General features: G+C 43.6%; 2 non-coding genes across 2 annotated transcripts; both read left to right on the forward strand.

The window, feature by feature from the left end:
• Positions 1-5239: 5239 nt before the first annotated feature.
• LOC142728031 (U2 spliceosomal RNA) lies at positions 5240-5431 on the forward strand. Its single transcript, XR_012877438.1, has one exon. It is a non-coding gene; the product is annotated as a U2 spliceosomal RNA (small nuclear RNA).
• Positions 5432-6717: 1286 nt separating this feature from the next.
• On the forward strand, positions 6718-6908 carry LOC142727987 (U2 spliceosomal RNA). Its single transcript, XR_012877398.1, has one exon. It is a non-coding gene; the product is annotated as a U2 spliceosomal RNA (small nuclear RNA).
• The last annotated feature ends 5661 nt before the right edge of the window (positions 6909-12569 follow it).

Below are 12569 nucleotides of genomic sequence, written 5' to 3' on the forward strand. Positions count from 1 at the left end.
GCCCTTGCTGCTATAAGGGACAGGCTTAGCCCCCAGGCACTGAAAATGCCATTTACGTTTGGTTTCGCATCCGGGGACACCCGGTTGCGCCAGTCCGTCCGCATAGAGGTGGAAGAAGGCCATCGTCAGCGGAAGAACCTTCGCTTCATTGTGGAGGTGATTCTGCTGGACTTCCTGGGGCTGAAGCGGGCGGACATCCTGTGTCTCAACGACCAGGAAAGCCGCGGTCGGTACACCATATCCTTTACGGCCGCGGCATGTTGCGATAACATGCACAAGAGACTTTCTGATGCGGACCAGAGTGAGGAGCGGCTAAATGGACTGAACTTTTTATTCCTCTACGGGGAGGAAGAAGTCCCGCTCGTGATGTGCATGTTCAGTCCATTTGTCTCAGAGTGTGACATTGAAACCTTCCTCAGTCGTTACTGCAGGGAGGTCCGCTTCTCACACAAAATTTTGAACACCCAGAGCTTCTGGAATGGCAAAAGGAAATATTGGGTGAAGTTCCGCCAGGATCCCAATGGCATTGGAGGCTTACATCACCCACCCCAGAACTTTGCCATTGGGAAGAATCGAGGATTCTTATTTTACCCCCAGATGCCAATAGCCTGCCGGAACTGCTTGAGATATGGCCACACCAGAGAACATTGTGACCGGCCCCATGTGGTGCAGTGTAATAGGTGTGGCCAGGTTGGACACGTAGCGGCAAAATGCAGTTCCGAGGTATTGTGCAATCTGTGCGGCATGACTGGGCATGCTTTTAAAGACTGCCCCCGCAGAGCGAAATCTGGGCCACCCAGACCAGGGCCAGAGCGGCGGTTTGCAACATGTGCAGATGCTGCTGGTAATGCCCAAAAACGAGCATTGACGACTGAGGGGTCCAGGCCAAAGTCCTTCACAGCTCCATCGGGGGGCCCACCGATGTCAGCCTCGAGGGACGGCCATAGGGATTCCACCGGGTCCAGGCAGAGCAGGAGGAATTCTGACTCTGCTGGACATAAGTTGACCGGCACCTCTGCAGACGGGTCCTCTGCTCCGCCTGCAGTGGACCCTGTTGAGGCAGTGGTTAGCGACAGGCGTCGTGCTTCCGTAGGTTCTGCGGTAAGACCTGACGCCTGTCCCAAGAGTGTGGGCATGGAGCGGAGACACTCTGTGTCAAACGAGGGCTCTATTAAGAAAACCCCCAAACATGCTGGATTGGAGCCTCGTTTTGACCATTGCCGGTCAACGGGGGGGCCAGAGCAAAGTTCCTCCACTGCGGTTGTGGAGGGGCTTGCGATGAAGGCTCCCCATAAGCAGGCAAAGGTTGCCAAAAGTGATGGGACCTCACAGGCCCCTGTGCAGCTGCCCAGTAGAGACATCAGCGATATCTTCAGCCAGGGGCCAGAGATAGGTGAGAGCGACTTCGAGGAGATGGATAGGAGCCATTCTGCGAAGAGACAACGAGAGGAAGAGGAGTCCGGAGTTCGGAGGAAAGCTGCCTACCGGAGTTCAGACGAAAGCAGTGTGGGGGTTGGAGCCGCCCACGTATCTGGCTCTGACCCTGCCTACATTAAAGATTTATTGACCCCTCAAAAAGGGGGTCCAGATTCGCAGCTGATCTCCGAGTACGACTCTTCTGGTTCGGACTCTGACCTCAACTAAGATTATGTTGGTTCCTATCAAAGTCGCCTCACTAAATGTGAGGTCCCTAAAGAGACCTGTTCGCAGGACTGCTTTATTTTCATTTTTAGAGACTGTGGACTTTGACCTTTGCCTGCTTCAAGAATGTGGAATCCCTAATGACTTGGAATATCAAGATTTAAAGATGGACTGGAAACTAGGCCCCTCAGTCTGGTCTGGTGGAAATGACTGTCGCTCTGCGGGGGTTGGATTGCTCTGCCGAGGTCGTTTTATCTCCATCCAAACAGTGACTGAAATCATGCCCGGCAGAGCTATTTTAATACATTTGCTTTTTAATGGAATTTTAATTCGTGTTTTAAACGTTTATGCCCCTCCTACCAAACAGGAGAGGGCAGAACTATTAGAGATTTTACCATTGTTTTGTGTTGGGTCTACCCCCCTGCTGGTGGGTGGTGATTTTAACTGTGTACGAGATGGAGAACACCGGCAGGGTGGGGATTTTAATCGAAAAATTGACCGTACTTCTTACCTGCTCAAGAATTTTATTGGTGATTTTAGACTGAAAGATTGCTGGAGGGAACTCTTGCCTGCGGACCCAGGCCCCACCTGGTCCAATGGAAGAGTGAGCTCCAGAATTGATTTTATTTTCACTTCTAATAGTTTTATTCCCAAAAAATGTTTGCTTTTAACAAATATTTTATCTGATCACAAGCTCCTTTCGGTGCACCTGGAGCTAGAGGGAGAGCAAAAAGCTTGTAGGGGTCCCTGGAGACTAAACACCACACTCCTGGAGGACCCCATCATTAAAGAGGAGTTTGTGCGGACCTACCAGTGTTGGCAGTCCCATAGAGCGCCCAGTCAGCCTATGCTACACTGGTGGGAGGGCATTAAACCCAAAATCAGAGCTTTTTTTATTCGAGCAGGTAAGAAGAAAGCAAAAGAGAAAAAACAATGGTTTTATGTTCTTAATAAACGTTTACATGTACTTTTTAAATTGAAGGAGATTGGTATGGATGTTGATGATGATATCTTAAATCTTAAAGCTGAAATAAAACATGCCATAGAAGAGAAAGGGAAACAAATAATTTTTAATTCACATGTAAAGCACCTCGAGGATGGCGAGAAGTGTTCCCGGTTCTTCTTCAAAAAGGTAATGGATAAACGAGATGTCATTTTAAACCTTGAAGGAGAAACCACTATGGTCGGCATTTTAAATTCTGCTTTTAATTTCTACCAATCTCTTTTTAATAAGAAAAATATTGACCCTTCCTTTTTAGAACATGTTCTTAATTCCCTTGATGTCAAGCTAGATATTTTAGACCAGGAAGTTTTATCCCGTACTATTACTTTGGAGGAACTTTTATTTGCTTTTAAAAGTTTTTCTAATGGGAAAGCTCCTGGGGAAGATGGTCTGCCCATCGAATTTTATCATGCTTTTTGGGAAATTTTAAAGAATGACATGTTTTTATTGTATAAGGAAGTTTTTATTACTGAAGAGCTGCCCCCTTCCTGGAGGAGGGGGATTGTGTCCTTAATTTTTAAAAAAGGTGAGAAGGACCAGTTAAAAAACTGGCGTCCTATTACTCTTTTAAACGTTGATTGTAAAATTTTAGCTAAACTAATAACAATCCGTTTTAAACCTTTTATTCATAAATTAATCCATCCAAACCAGGTATGTGGGGTACCTGGGAGGTCAATTACTGAGTCCCTGAATATTTTACGTGACATCATTTGGTATTTTAAAGAAAGGGGTCAAAGTCTTGCTATTTTATCCTTAGATTTCGAGAAGGCTTTTGACCGGGTCTCCCATGAATATCTTTTTATGGTTCTTAAAAAGATGGCTGTTCCTGAAATTATTTTAACACGTATTAAGCTTTTATATAGATCCTGTTTTAGCCAAATTTCTATCAACGGATTTTTAACTAAAGGTGTTCCTCTTTTATCAGGGGTGAAACAGGGGTGCCCGTTGTCTCCGCTCCTTTTTATTTGTGCCATAGAACCTCTGTTCACCCTAATAAGAGATGATAAAGTCATCAGAGGCGTGCCCATACCTGGAGGAAGGGGGAACCAGGTAAAAATCCTAGGCTATATGGATGACGCCACCATCCTATGCCCAGACGCCGCTTCCATGAGAAGGGCATTGAGGAACACCGGCTTTTTTTGTGAAGCCTCTGGTTTTAAATTAAACGTTGATAAATGTGACTGTTTTTATACTGGTGTATGGGATTCCTCTGTGACACCAGGAGTTAACATGCAGCAGGATCAGATAAAAATTTTAGGAATTGTTTTTAATCAAGAAAACGATGGGAGACCCAATTGGGATTCAGTAATTGCCAAAATGGAAAAAAAGGTTTTAATGTGGAATTTGAGAAATCTCACCATGGAGGGAAAAGTTTTAATAATTAAATCTGTTTTATTACCCATAATGCTTTATGTAGCTATGGTTTTCCCTCCAACAATTTTATATATTAAAAAAGTGACCAGGATCTGTTTTATGTTTTTATGGGGTTCCAAAATGGAAAAACTAAAACGTGATTTTATGTACAGATGTAAGGACAATGGCGGGAGAGATGTTCCTAACCTTTTTAACTTCTTTTACATTAAATACTTTTGCTTCTGTTTTAAAATGTATAATTCTGATGGTATTTTTAGCTACTTTTTAAAGTACGCTACGGGCATGATTTTTAAACGATGGTTTCGTGTCCCTTTGAATTCTCCTGTGCTTCTGTGTCCCCCAAAACAATATGCGGTGCTCGAAAAAACTGTCAGGCTCCTAGGTCTCCAAGAATTGGAGCCTGACATATTGGGGGACCAGAAAAAAGTGTCACTCTCCTGTAGGCGGCAGGAAGATACACTGGCAGTTTCAAATTTCTCACAGGCAAGGTCCAAGGTGGTGTGGCGGAACGTTTTCGGAAAATTTATGGCAAATGTGCACAGGGACCTTGCCTGGGCAATCGTTCACCAGTGCCTCCCTACCCGTGAATTCCAGCATAGGCGAGGACTGGTGGCGAGAGCCAAGTGCCCGAGAGACAGGTGTGGTGACGACGAGACGGTAATGCACCTGTTTTGGAACTGCCCATATGCACAGGAGGTTTGGAGGAAGGTAGGCCCATTGCTGAAATGGGCCTGCGGTCTTAAAGATCTTAAATTTGAATACGTGTTTTATGGTCTTTTTAACTGCCCAAGTTTTAAACAGCAAATGGTCTGTTGGATCATTTTAAACTGTTTTAAGAATGCCATCTGGAAGGTTAGGAACATTCTGCTTTTTAAACATGATTTTATTGACGTTAAAAATTGTGTGAAATATGCCCTAAGTGAAATGTATATTTATTATCTTAGGGACAAAAAGCAGCTAGGGGTAAAAGAAGCAACATCCATGTGGTGTTTGCAAATGTGGAATACCATAACATTGTAAATAAAAATGGTTTTATTCTTTTATGTCTTTTATGCCCTGTACAAATTTTATCCTGCTATTGTTCTGTACTTTTATTATAACATCTGTATTACTGGTCTTATTATTATTCTTTTGTATTCATTTAAATGTATGAATATTTATGTATTATGCCATTGATTTTATCTTGTGGTTTCAATTTTTAAAAAAAAAAGTCTGTAAAATATATTATTTTTGCCAATAAAAAACTTTGTTGAAACCTTATCTGTTCTTATCAGTTTAATATCTGATACGTCCCCTATCTGGGGACCATATATTAAATGGATTTTTAGAACAGGGAGATGGAAATAGAGCTTGCTCTGTCCACTCCACGCATTGACCTGGTATTGCAGTATTTCCAGGACCGGTGCACCCTTCCCTTATGTGTTGACTAAAATCAGATTCCAAAAGTGTTTTTTCTCTTTGCCATTGTTTCTGTCTTTCTGAAGGGATCTCCCCTTTTAATCCCATTATTTCAACACCTGTTGGACAATGCATTTGTACAGTCATGTGTGATAATGAGCTCATTTATTAAATGCAATTAATGAATACATTGCCACCTCTTGTTGTGTGTGTGTGTGTGTGTGTCTTCTGTGTTTCTGTGTTTCCGGCATTTCACATTGGAACAGCTCATTCACCTTCCTTGTCTTCTCTCCGCCCTCCCTCCCTCCCTCCCTCCTAGGTAAGTTAAAGAGCTGCACCTGAGCCAGCCACTGATTGATGCAGCACCACAGTCAAATAGTGGAGTGGAGTGGAGTAGGGGAACAGCAAACAGCCATTAAAGCAGCCAGCCGCCTACCCGCCACAATGGACCTACCTGTGTACACTAGGTGGATGTGATGGAATGTACTGTCGTCCCTACATTTCAAGAAGAAGTAAGAATTGCAGTTGCAACAAACCCTTGCTTGCCTACAAAGAGAGCAGCAATTTGGATTTGTTACTATGTTACCTGGAAGAATAACAAACTGTGCAAGGATGGAGGTTGTAGGAGCAAAGAGAAGTTGTCTGTAAAGTTGGTGGATGCCTATTTTCCATTTTGCAGTCCCTTGTCTCCCTCTTGTGGCCTCCTGGAGGCAAATAAATGTGCAAAAAAAAGACAGCCTGGCGGCCGGCTGTTGCAGTGTTGCCCTCTCAGGCAACACTGAGTGACTGACTGAGCCTCACAGTCTTATATAAAGTTCAGACGGAACTTTGCACGTGTCATAGTGGAGCCCTCAGGATTCCAGAGCCAGCTTTCTGACATCATAATGGGGCCTGCCTCAGAGATAAAAGCCTGGGCCCAGGCAGTGTTGTTCAGTGCTGCTCAGCAGGCAGCACAGGACTGGATTAAAGCTGATACAAGGTGTGAAGGAACAAGGGGTGGCTGTGGGCATGCACTTGCTGCCGCTGCCAGTGTTTATCTGCATGGCAGGAGGGCATTTGGGCGTTGCCAGGAAGGCGTTTTTATGTAGATTCCTCCTCTTTCAGCACTGCATTGTGGTGCAAGCAAAAGAAGCAAATCCTGTCTGGCTTCCTCTCCGGCCTTTATTCACCTCCCGCTTAGTAGCTGTAAATGTGTGTGAGCCTGCAGGGCCCCATGGAATTGCCTAGGAGTAGGCTGAATCGCTGCAAGGGGTGAACAGCAGTATGGGACAGGCTCGGGCAAGGCAAGGGCCGCTCGGGTTATCGCTTCTCGGCCTTTTGGCTAAGATCAAGTGTAGTATCTGTTCTTATCAGTTTAATATCTGATACGTCCCCTATCTGGGGACCATATATTAAATGGATTTTTAGAACAGGGAGATGGAAATAGAGCTTGCTCTGTCCACTCCACGCATTGACCTGGTATTGCAGTATTTCCAGGACCGGTGCACCCTTCCCTTATGTGTTGACTAAAATCAGATTCCAAAAGTGTTTTTTCTCTTTGCCATTGTTTCTGTCTTTCTGAAGGGATCTCCCCTTTTAATCCCATTATTTCAACACCTGTTGGACAATGCATTTGTACAGTCATGTGTGATAATGAGCTCATTTATTAAATGCAATTAATGAATACATTGCCACCTCTTGTTGTGTGTGTGTGTGTGTGTGTCTTCTGTGTTTCTGTGTTTCCGGCATTTCACATTGGAACAGCTCATTCACCTTCCTTGTCTTCTCTCCGCCCTCCCTCCCTCCCTCCCTCCTAGGTAAGTTAAAGAGCTGCACCTGAGCCAGCCACTGATTGATGCAGCACCACAGTCAAATAGTGGAGTGGAGTGGAGTAGGGGAACAGCAAACAGCCATTAAAGCAGCCAGCCGCCTACCCGCCACAATGGACCTACCTGTGTACACTAGGTGGATGTGATGGAATGTACTGTCGTCCCTACATTTCAAGAAGAAGTAAGAATTGCAGTTGCAACAAACCCTTGCTTGCCTACAAAGAGAGCAGCAATTTGGATTTGTTACTATGTTACCTGGAAGAATAACAAACTGTGCAAGGATGGAGGTTGTAGGAGCAAAGAGAAGTTGTCTGTAAAGTTGGTGGATGCCTATTTTCCATTTTGCAGTCCCTTGTCTCCCTCTTGTGGCCTCCTGGAGGCAAATAAATGTGCAAAAAAAAGACAGCCTGGCGGCCGGCTGTTGCAGTGTTGCCCTCTCAGGCAACACTGAGTGACTGACTGAGCCTCACAGTCTTATATAAAGTTCAGACGGAACTTTGCACGTGTCATAGTGGAGCCCTCAGGATTCCAGAGCCAGCTTTCTGACATCATAATGGGGCCTGCCTCAGAGATAAAAGCCTGGGCCCAGGCAGTGTTGTTCAGTGCTGCTCAGCAGGCAGCACAGGACTGGATTAAAGCTGATACAAGGTGTGAAGGAACAAGGGGTGGCTGTGGGCATGCACTTGCTGCCGCTGCCAGTGTTTATCTGCATGGCAGGAGGGCATTTGGGCGTTGCCAGGAAGGCGTTTTTATGTAGATTCCTCCTCTTTCAGCACTGCATTGTGGTGCAAGCAAAAGAAGCAAATCCTGTCTGGCTTCCTCTCCGGCCTTTATTCACCTCCCGCTTAGTAGCTGTAAATGTGTGTGAGCCTGCAGGGCCCCATGGAATTGCCTAGGAGTAGGCTGAATCGCTGCAAGGGGTGAACAGCAGTATGGGACAGGCTCGGGCAAAGCAAGGGCCGCTCGGGTTATCGCTTCTCGGCCTTTTGGCTCAGATCAGGTTTATTGCCTGGTCTGGGCCGGGGGTTCGGTCTTTCGTGGAGTCCTATCCGACGTTTTTGGGAGCGATCATCGTGCCGTTGGGCATTCCATTTCAAGATGGCAGCTGTGCGTAACACTATCCGTTTCGTGGTGAATGAGCAGAGGAGAGACGAAGTTGATACTGGACATATCATTGAGAACATCCTTCTGGACCTGGCTGGAGTTAAGTTGGTAGAGGTATTCTGTATCCAAGCTTTCAGCAATATTGCTACATATGATGTATCCTTTTTTGAGGCCGCCTACTGTTTAAACGTTTTTCAGTTGCTAAAGGAAAAACACATGCATGAGGCATTAACATCCATTGAAGTGCAACCTCTTTTTTCTACAGTGGAGAAATGTATAACAATTCATATGTATAACCCATTTTTGGATAGAAGGCTGGTCAGGGCCTTTTTAGCTCATTACTGTACCCATGTTAGAGGTGGTGTGGAGCAGAAGAACTTATGGGGAGTCTTTAATGGTGATATCAAGTACTGGGTCAGGCTGAAACCTGACTCCAGCTGTATTGGAGGAGTGATGAATCCTCCTGCTAATTTTTCCATTGGTGGGAATAAGGGATATCTGTACTACCAAGATATGCCATGCTTTTGTAGATCATGTTTTTCCTACGGGCATACCAAAGATGCATGCAAAGGCAAAGTTTGCAGAAATTGCAAGGAAACAGGACATGAGGCTAGTGCATGTATTTCCCCATCCAGGTGTGATATTTGTGGTTTGCCTGGTCATACCTGTAGGAAATGTCCAAAGGTGTTTCCTTTCTTAGGACAAGAGAGAAGAACATGGGGCAGACAGGTGAGAACAACAAGTTCCCTTGCTGCCTCTTCTGAGGTAATTTCAGAGCCAGCTGGCAATGTTTCTGTGGCTGCTTCTCAGGACCCTGGGAAAGCTGGATTAGGAGAGGTTCTAACCTCACATACTGACAGCATGGAGTTGGGTGTGGTCCCTCCTGCAGAGCCAACTGTTGATGAGACACCTGGGGTTATACCTATGGAAGGTAAAGACACAGCGCCACCTAGTGGGTGTGCATACCCTGATAACGGTGCAAGTATGCAAATTTTGTCCTTTTCTAGCCCAGAGTCAAAAATGGACGATTCAGCAAAAGTGGAGTGGTCAATATCGGAGGAGGACGAGAAGGAGGCCAGGATGCCTAGTGCCACTAGTGCGGAAATCTTCCATAAAGTTGTCTCAAAAAGGGGGAAGTCTGGAAAGGCGGTGAAGAGACTTAAGATAGGCTTATTGGAAGATTCTGCTCATGCAAATCCTTTTTCTTTGCTGGATAGTGACTCCAGTTCTAGCCCTAAGTCATCTGAGGTGGCCTCAGAAGTACCCAGCTCTCCTGGGGAAGGTTTCCTCAGTGAAGTCAATGTGGCAAATTTGGAAAGAGCGATGTATTTCCCTGGGACGTGATATGTTCTGGTTTTTTCCATGGCTTTCCATTGCACTAACAATACTATGCCCGCATGTCTTTGAGATTAAAAATTGTCTCACAAAATGTACGGGTGTTCTCCTCTGCTCACAAGCGTGCTGCAGTCCTGGACTTTTTGGCCTCTAAGGGCAGTGACATTGTTTGCGTACAAGAATGTGGTTTGTCAAAAATGCCTAGGAAAGAAGAATGGAAGTTTGGGGAAGCAATTTGGTCTTTTTCTTCCACAAATAGGAATGATGGAATTGGTATTCTTTTTAAAAATAATGAGTTTGTCATCAAACAGACTCAAATTATACAGGAAGGAAGATGTGTCTGTGTGTTACTATCCTATAAGGGGTGGCAGTTTAGGCTTATCAATATCTATGGCCATGCTGTGAAAACTGATAGGTTGGCACTTTTTGATTCTTTAAAATTTTTTCTTCATGGTAAAGTTCCTGTAATTATTGTTGGTGACATTAACTGTATCCTGGAGAAGCAGGCCCGAGCTGGGTCCACAGAGTCTAATGTGGATGTCACTGGAGTTTTGTGGAATAAAATTTTGCAGGACTTTGCTTTGCAGGACGCTGTCACCAGGAAACCAGGTCCATTTACTTACCATGCCGATGACGGAAGAACAGATTCTCGTCTGGACTTTTTCTTTTTTTCTATTTCAGCAATGAAATGTGTAGATTATGCGCAGGAGAGAGTGTGGTTTTCAGATCACGAGTGTTTGTTGGGGGTTTTTGTTATAAATAATTTCTTTTATGGTAGAGGGGTATGGAAGATGAATGTTAGTTTTCTGAGTGATGAAAGGGTGAAAACTAGGTTTGGGAAAAAATATGGGGTTTGGGTTAGGAAGAAAAGTTCTTTCTCTAATGTGTGTGAATGGTGGGTATGGGTGAAAAAAAAGATTGGTGGTTTCTTTAGACAGATAGGGTATAGAAGAGCGAGAAGGAAAAGATTAGAATATTCACGCTTTAATATGCGGATGACGTTCCTTCAACAATGTAAAAATTTGGGTATGGATGTAAGACACGATTTGGAAAAAACAAAAAAAGATATTAAGGAGTGGTTCCGAGAGAAAGGGAAAGAAATAATATTTAGATCTAAGGTGGAGGTTAGAGATAATCACGAGAAGTGCACTAGATTTTTCTTTAAAAAAATGTGTGGTGGGAAAAGTGGAATGAATGTGTTATTGGATAAGGATGATAAAGAGGTGTTTGGTAAGGATGTGATTGATGTGGTGTCTGATTTTTATAAACAACTGTATGATTTGAAGAAGTGTGATCTGGGTGATGATGAGGAGTTTTTGGATATTGTGGGTAATTTTGTTCCTGAAAGTGAATATGAGTCTTTGCTTGGTGAGATTATGGATGGTGAAGTAAAGGATGTGGTGGGAAGTATGGCTAAAAATAAGTCTCCAGGGATCGATGGAATACCAGCTGAGTTCTATGGGAAATATTGGGATATAATTGGGAAGGATGTTATAGATGTTATGAGAGTGTTGTTTTCTGGGATGAATATGTGTGATGTGATGAAGAAGGGTATGGTAGTTTTGTTGCATAAAAAAGGAGATAAGAGACGGTTAGAAAACTGGCGACCAATTACTTTGCTTAATACGGATTATAAAATTTTTGCCAAGCTGATTGCGAATCGTATGAGGAATGTTATTGGGTGTGTGATTGATGAGGATCAGGTATGTGCGGTACCGAAAAGGAAATTGCATGAGAATGTGGCGTTGGTGCGGGACATGCTTGAGGATTGTAAGGGTCGGAATAAGAAGGTGATTGTGTGTGCGTTAGATTTTGAGAAAGCGTTTGATCGTGTGGCGCATGTGTTTTTGTTCAAAGTGTTAGAGAGAATGGGTTTTCCGGTTCAGTTTGTGAGTTTGTTGAAGAAATTATACGCGAATGCAAAGAGTTGTGTGCAGGTGAATGGGTTTTTTTCAGAATCATTTAGTATTATGTCTGGTGTGCGACAGGGTTGTCCGTTGTCTCCCATCCTTTTTATTTGTGCGATTGAACCATTGTTGCAAATGATTAGAAATGATAAGGTTGTGAAAGGTTTGGTGGTGCCCGGGTGTGATGGAAAGCGTGTGAAAGCTTTGGGATATATGGATGATATTTGTGTATTGTGTGATTCAGTGTATGATATGTCCAGAGTGAAGTTGATTGTAAATATGTTTTGTATTGCGTCTGCTTTTAAAATAAATTGGGGTAAGAGCAAATTTAAATTTTTCTTCAGTAATGAACGGGTGAGTGATCCTGATATGGAACAGGTGAATGGTGTGAAAATTTTGGGTATTGTGTTTGATGATGAGTTGAAAGGGAGAGAAAGTTGGGATGAGTTAGGTGGTAGGATTGTGAGAAAGTTGGAAATGTGGAGAATGAGGGATCTTTCTTTTTCGGGGAAGGTTTTAATTGTCAAAAGCATTATTCTACCTATGATTTTATATGTTGCTTTGGTTTTTCCTCCTGCTGTTGCTATGTTAAAAAAAGTGAATAGAGTTTTGTTCCTTTTTTTATGGGGGAGCGGGATTGAGAAGGCAAGGAGAGAAATTCTAATGAAAAGCAGACGTAATGGAGGCTTGGATTTCCCAAATTCGGAGATTTTTATTGGAATTAATTGTGTACGTTTTTTTGTTGAGCTTTTATTTAAAGAATCCAAGGCTTCTAGAATGTCGAAGTATTTAGCTGGAACGGTGATTCAGCGTTTAAGGTGGGAAAAACGGAATTTATGTAAACCAATTGCTTTTCAGTGCACAGGGTGGTATTTGTATGTAGAAAAATTTATCAAAAAATTCCAGCTAGAGGATGTAAGAATGGAGAGATTTCTGAGTGAAAAGAATGTTGTGAGAAGTATGTGTATGAATAATGTGATGTGTTCTGTAAATGGTTTG

Source organism: Rhinoderma darwinii, unplaced genomic scaffold (assembly GCF_050947455.1).
Source record: "Rhinoderma darwinii isolate aRhiDar2 unplaced genomic scaffold, aRhiDar2.hap1 Scaffold_658, whole genome shotgun sequence".
Lineage (NCBI taxonomy): Eukaryota > Metazoa > Chordata > Amphibia > Anura > Rhinodermatidae > Rhinoderma > Rhinoderma darwinii.